Source organism: Chrysemys picta, chromosome 1 (assembly GCF_011386835.1).
Source record: "Chrysemys picta bellii isolate R12L10 chromosome 1, ASM1138683v2, whole genome shotgun sequence".
Taxonomy (NCBI): Eukaryota; Metazoa; Chordata; order Testudines; family Emydidae; genus Chrysemys; species Chrysemys picta.
In genome coordinates this window covers 326,605,048-326,611,503 of record NC_088791.1, presented here as the reverse complement: position 1 = coordinate 326,611,503, position 6,456 = coordinate 326,605,048, and positions in this window count along the sequence as shown.

Sequence of the window (6,456 nt, the reverse complement as noted above, 5' to 3'; positions counted from 1 at the left end):
TTTTGTAATAAAATAAAACAACAAACAAATAATACATAATAGCAATACACTGAAGTAAAGTATCTGGAGTCTGAATCTCCTAAATAGATTTTTAGGTCAAAATGGACCATCACATCATCTAGTCTGGTCTCCCAGGTAATATAAGCCACAGAATTGCACCTAGTGATTCCTATGGTAAGCCCATAACTTCTAGTTGAACTACAGTCAAGTTTTTTAGAAAGTTACTCAGCCTTAAATATCGCAAGTGATGGAGAATCCACCATGTCTCTAGCTAAATTGTTCCAATGGCTAATTACCCTCCCTGTTAGTGGCCTGCAGTTTATTTCCAGTCTGACTTTGTCTAGCTTCAACTCCCAGCCACTGGCTCTTGTTATACCTTTGTCTGCTAGATTGGAGATTTTTCTTCTATTTGAAATCTACATACCCAGGTAGGCACTTACAGACTGTGATCAAGTCATGAATAATGCTAGCCTATGGGTTTTATTAATTATTCAAGATGTATTATGTTACATATTTAGATTGTGATAGTGAGCAAAGGTCCAATCAAAATCAGGCCCGATTGTGCTAGTCATTGTAAAAACACATAAGAAAACGCTGTCCCTGCCCCAAAAGGCTAGTTAGTATCTAACCAGACAAGAAAACAGACCCACAATAGGAGATAGACAACATACAAGCAAAATGCCCCAGGATACATACATCTGAATTCCACTTAAAAATAAAAGATGTTTATATCCCCAAGTCACATCCTAGCCCAGTCCTACCCCTCTGCTCAGGTGCCTCAGCCAACATGCTCCACTACTTCTAAGGGCATGTCTACACTACCGGCTGGATTGACGGGCAGCGATCGATCCAGTGGGGGTCGATTTATCGTGTCTAGTATAGTGTCGACTCTGGTACTCCACCTCAACGAGACACACAAGGGGAATTGATGGGAGAGCGTCTCCTGTCGACACATCACAGTGAAGACACCGTGGTAAGTAGATCTAAATACGTCAACTTTAGCTACGTTATTCACGTAGCTGAAGTTGCATAACTTAGATCGATCTCCCCCCATAGTGTAGACCAGCTCTAAGTGTGCTCTCTTTCCATCCTGCAGAGAAATGCTTATTTCATTTCTACTCCTTCCCATTTTATTTTCATTATTATTTATATTGTGGCAACACCTAGAAGTCTCAACCAGTCAGGACCTCACTGTGCTAGGGTCTGCACAAACACAGAGTAAATAGCTTCTACCCCAGTGGTTTTCAAGCTTTTTAGGCTGCATATCCCTTTCTAAATATTGTAGTCTACCACGTACCTCCATCTGCAACAGGATCATAATTTACCTATGATTAGATTGCCAAGTCTTACTGAATAAAATTCATTCCCTCGCATACCCCCTGACAACAGCTTGTGTACTCCTAGAGATACACATACCCCAGTTTGAAAAACCATTGCTCTACCCCCAAAGAGTTTATAATCTCTGCTACTTCCACTTCCCAGCAGCGGCAGCTCCAGGCACCAGCACTCCAAGCGCATGCCTGGGGCAGCAAGCCATGGGGGGCGCCCTGCAGGTCCCTGCGAGGGCGGCAGTCAGGCAGCCTTCTGTGCCATGCCTGCGGGAGGTCCACCGGATTCGGCGGCAATTTGGCGGCGGGTTCATGGAAGGTACGGGAGCGGCGGACCTCCCGCAGGCATGCCACCAAAAGCAGCCTGCCTGCCGTGCTTGGGGCAGCAAAAAAGCTAGAGCCGCCCCTGCCTCCCAGATCCCTTTAGTACTATCACCACCCAAAGTCCTTTTACTCCTTATGAGTGCTGGAAGCTAGCCAATGAGCCAACCCTCTGATCACTCTGGCACTAATTAGACCCCACAGAGCAATCTGATTGGGGATTGGGATGCAATTAGCTAATCAGGCTGAGGGGGTGGGTGCTAGAGGATTAATTAGCCTATAAATTGAGGATAGATTAAAAAGGTACAGGAAGGAAGTGTTGAGGGGGCAGGAGCACAGCTAGTTGAATCCAGATTCATTTCAGTCCGATATCAAGGAAGGGAGCGCTCTTCTTCTCTTGGGCCTGGGGGAGTGGGCTGATGACACAAGGGCTGCAGTAAATAATACTTCCACCCAGAACTTTATAGGTGTTGGTGGAGGGAACATAAATAAATGGCACGACCTAACCAGTGGAGTCAGAGCAGATTTCTGTGGTGCATGGAAGTGGGAGCAGAATGCACCCTGCTACATTCCTGCTTTGCTCCCTGTCTCAGCAGGGGGGCTGATGTTATTTTACAAAAACAGTTTTTCCCCCAGGCTCTGTTACGAGCCTAATTTTTAAAAAAGGCTTCTTTCCCCCACACCCACGAGATAATGAGCATGCAGTTACAGGTGCCCTCTGACACCTGGGGGCATGTGCATTGGGAGAGCCACAAGCAGGGCCAAATTTGCAGCTGCTATATCTCAAGTAAATGGAATGCACCACCTGGGCATTTGGCCCTTGGTCTTTTCTCCTCCTCCAATTTTTCTCTGCTCAGTTGGAACAAAAAATATAAAGGACTGGGCCCCATGCAATAACAAGGGGGGAAGGGGGTGGCAGGTCGGAAAAGCAGTCAGTGTTGAGTGTGCTTCAGTAAACAGCTGGACTAGTTGGGTTTAAAATCAGGTAATAAAAAATAAACTATTTGAGACAAATTCATGGCCAGTCTAGAGGGAGAGAGAGAGGGAAGAGAAGCTCACTTTGGGAATGAAGGAAGGCAAGCCAGGCAGCTTTGCTGTTGCCAAGAGATTTGGATTTTTTAAGCCCGTCCCTTTCATTTTGTACAAACTTTGAGTGATGTCCTTTTCTTAGAAACATTAGTTTGGGTATAGTACTTCATTTTACAGGGGTTATTAATTTCATGGGGAGTGGGGTATTTTTAAGCAATTTTTGAGTTTTGTGTTAATATCCCAAAATTGGAGGGCTTGGGGGCTTTCTCGTTGTATGTACTGCAATGAGTTGTAACAGCACTATGTTAAAGTGCACTAGGGAACCTTTAATATGCAACAGCACGGTCCACACAGACCAATTAATGCACAGCACGTTTGTGCTGTTTAAAAATCACACCCACATAGTATGAATTACTGGTCTTTGTAGACAAGCTCTTAGATACAAATAACCATTTCTCATGTTTTTCAAGTGTTTACTGGATAACCACCAATTTCATTTTTGGCTTGGGAGTGTATCAGTGCTTATCAGTTGAAACTGAAAGTCTGAAGCCCTAATGAGGTATGTGTGGGGCCTGAGAATGCAGGATCAGGTTGGTACTATAGAGCCAATCAGATTCGCTGTGAAAAGGAATATCCTCTTGCCTTGTGGGTTATTTAATTGAATTTATTTGTCTTACACACAGGAAACAAACATATGGCTCCACAATCAGGGAACACAACAGATATCCTAGTACTAAAACAAATTGCACACCAGCATTCCCCAAACTTTAGAAAGCTGAGCCTCTCCTTTGGGATGATTTAGTTGGTGTTGGTCCTACTTTGAGCAGGGGGTTGGACTAGATGTCTCCTGAGGTCTCTTCCAACTTTAATATTCTATGATTCAATGATAAGGAATCCAGTTATGTCCTCTCTGTGAGGCCTCCTCAAAATGAGCAGTTACTTAGGCCATGCCTACGCTACAAAATTAAGTCGACCTAACTTATGTTGGCATACAGCCGCCACAGTAATTACATTGCTTGTGCATGTCTACACTTTGCTCCTTGTGTCAGCAGTGTGCGTCCTCACCAGCAGTGCTTGTGTTGATTGTACTGTCAGTGTGGGGCACTGTGGGACGGCTCCTGAAAGCCGGTAACAGTCGAGGTAACCAATGCAGTGTTTACACTGAAACTGCGTCAACCTAACTACATTGACCTTGACTCTATGCTGCTCATGGAGTGGAGTTATTAAGTCGGCATAGCGAGGCTGTTTTGTCGGCTGGTGTGAAATATAAGTGCAGAAACTTCCGTAGTTAGGTTGACGTAAGCTACCTTGTGTCAACCTAACTCTGTAGTGTAGACCAGACCTCAGAGTAGATTGTGTTGCTCTTCCTTGTATGATACTTCCTTGCCTTCCTTCCTTGCTTTGTGGAGTAGTGAATTAATTAACAATGTTGACATCATCACTGGCATATAGTTAGTGCCCAGTGAAATGAATGGGGCAGTTCACACTCTCTGCAAACTCATGCAGAAGTCGTCTCTGCGTCAGTTACACTCAGGTCACATGTTCACAGTTTTCTTCGCAACCAGTTCGGCTAAAGGCTTTTTAACTGAAAACTGAAACTCTGGAGAACAACTGAGAGGCCTGTCCATGTCAGCTAGTCCTTTTTGTCATCCCGTCCCATCACCTCCCTGGGGACCCTCCCTCAGGGGGTTTTGTACTGAAGCCTATATTATTCATCCTTTATTAGGGGTAACATTTTCAGAAGCACCCAAGTGACTTAGGAGCCTACGTTCCATTTTCAAAAGTGACTTAGGCACTTGGGTGCCCAGTAAAATGGGAGTTAGGCTCCTTAGGCGCTTGTGAAAACATTACCCTGTGCCATCTGTATACGTGTAAGCCTGACATTTAATCAAACTCTAACACCTCATGTCTGGTTTCAGTTCTTCAGTTCTTCATTTCCCAGGTGCTTTTTCGCAGATTTTCTATCCAGATTTTGAGTTGAAGCCGATTCTCTGCTTTTCTGGGCTCAGGCGAGCGGTATCTGCATTCGCTTTTCCATGATCTCTCCTGAGTGTGACTAACACTTTCTGTCAGGGTTGGGTAACCAGGCATATGTCTGAAAACAAAACAAACCCATTTACTACATTTCCTGTTGTTCTTTAGACTGTTTTCTCAGCCTACCTCTGGCTCCCCCATTGGACAATATCACAGTAAAGGTGCCAGTAGATTTTCCTGCTTTGGTACTGCTCCTAGATGTCATCTCCCTGTGTAAGGGAAGCCTTGTAGGTGAAGCTCATCATTAAAGCTGGTCTATTCTCAGCTCTTCCACAGATTTCCTGTGTGACCTTGAGCAAGCCACTTTAGCCTCTCTATGTCTCAGTTTCCCCCTCTGAAAAATGAGCTAATCATTCTCTTCTTCATAGGAGGATTGTGAGGGTTAGGCGCTTTGAGATCCTTGTTTGGAGGTTGCTATAACAGCATAAAATACTATTTAAGTGGGACCTGATCTGTATGTTACTGATGTTTTGGTGAGGGACTTACCAACAGACCCACCCATGTCCATCCATCTCCCCCAGCAGGAAAGCATGCATTGTCTTGGCTCTCACCTGATGCTCTCTACGCCCATTGTTCTGAAAATGACCAGTCTGTCGCTGCGTCTGATTCTGCCTCCTTGCCTGCAGGCAGTTTTGTTTCACCTTCTTCCACTTTTCTCTCCATTTCCACCATCCCCCTAGCCAGGTGGTCACACTTCGTGTCAACATGCCACACCTCGTCTTCATTTTCAGTTCTGTGCATCTCTTGTCATGCTCCCAAACCCTTCCTTTTCCTACCTGTCAGCCATTGCCCCTCTCATCAAAAGCCACTTCTTCAGCTGCTGATGGATTTGACCTGCTCCCTCTCAGCCTTACAGAATGGATGCTATGGGGCCACAGTTATTTGCATCGCTCTCTTGTTGTAAGCCCTTCAGTTCCCGAGCAATGACAGGAAGATTCCAATGGAAGCATTTTTAGGCCAGTCTCCCCCTTTACCCAGTTGACCACACAGGGCAAAAATGGGACTGACCAAGGTGCCATATACAGACGCCCATTGGGCAGGTGAAATCACGACAGACAGTGATGAATGGCTTTCATTCCAGTTTGTTTCCCCATTAAATACCGTTTTCTCTGGTTCTATAGGTTTGGCCAAAATATTCAAAAGTAGCCATTGATGATGGGTCCCTTAATTCTGGTGTATCCAACCAGAGACTCTTAAAGGGGCCTGATTTCAGAGGTGCTGAGCACCTACAACTCCTACTCTCTTGTATTTCTGCCTTTGGTTAATCAGTCCTAGTCTGCAATGGTCAGGCGAGACCTTTGGGCCTGAGGCTTTTCAGCATTAAGGGCCAGCGACTGTGGTTCACCTTGCACAGGTGCAAAAGGGGAGAGGGAGGTCACCTCTTCCTGCAACCTGACATCAGAGCCATGCATAACATGGCTGGGGAGCATCATACTCACAGGTCACAAGTAGCTTTTGAGGGATAGCCACCGCGAAAGTGACAAAGAGGAGTCGGCTCCAGGTAGTGCCAAGCCCCTGCTAACTCTCTACACATTAGCCAGCATGTGGCTGGAGAGGGCATGCTACCTACCGCCTCTCAGGGGTGCTGGGGTTGGCATTACGGTGAACTGCCCCAGCCCCTTTGGAGCCCTGGAGAGAATTCCTCCTCCACACATCCTGTGGCTCTGAGCAGAGATCCAGCCTGGTCAGCTGATGATGGGCAACAAAGAAACCAGAACAGTTATTGAGCTCCCTCCTGCACTGA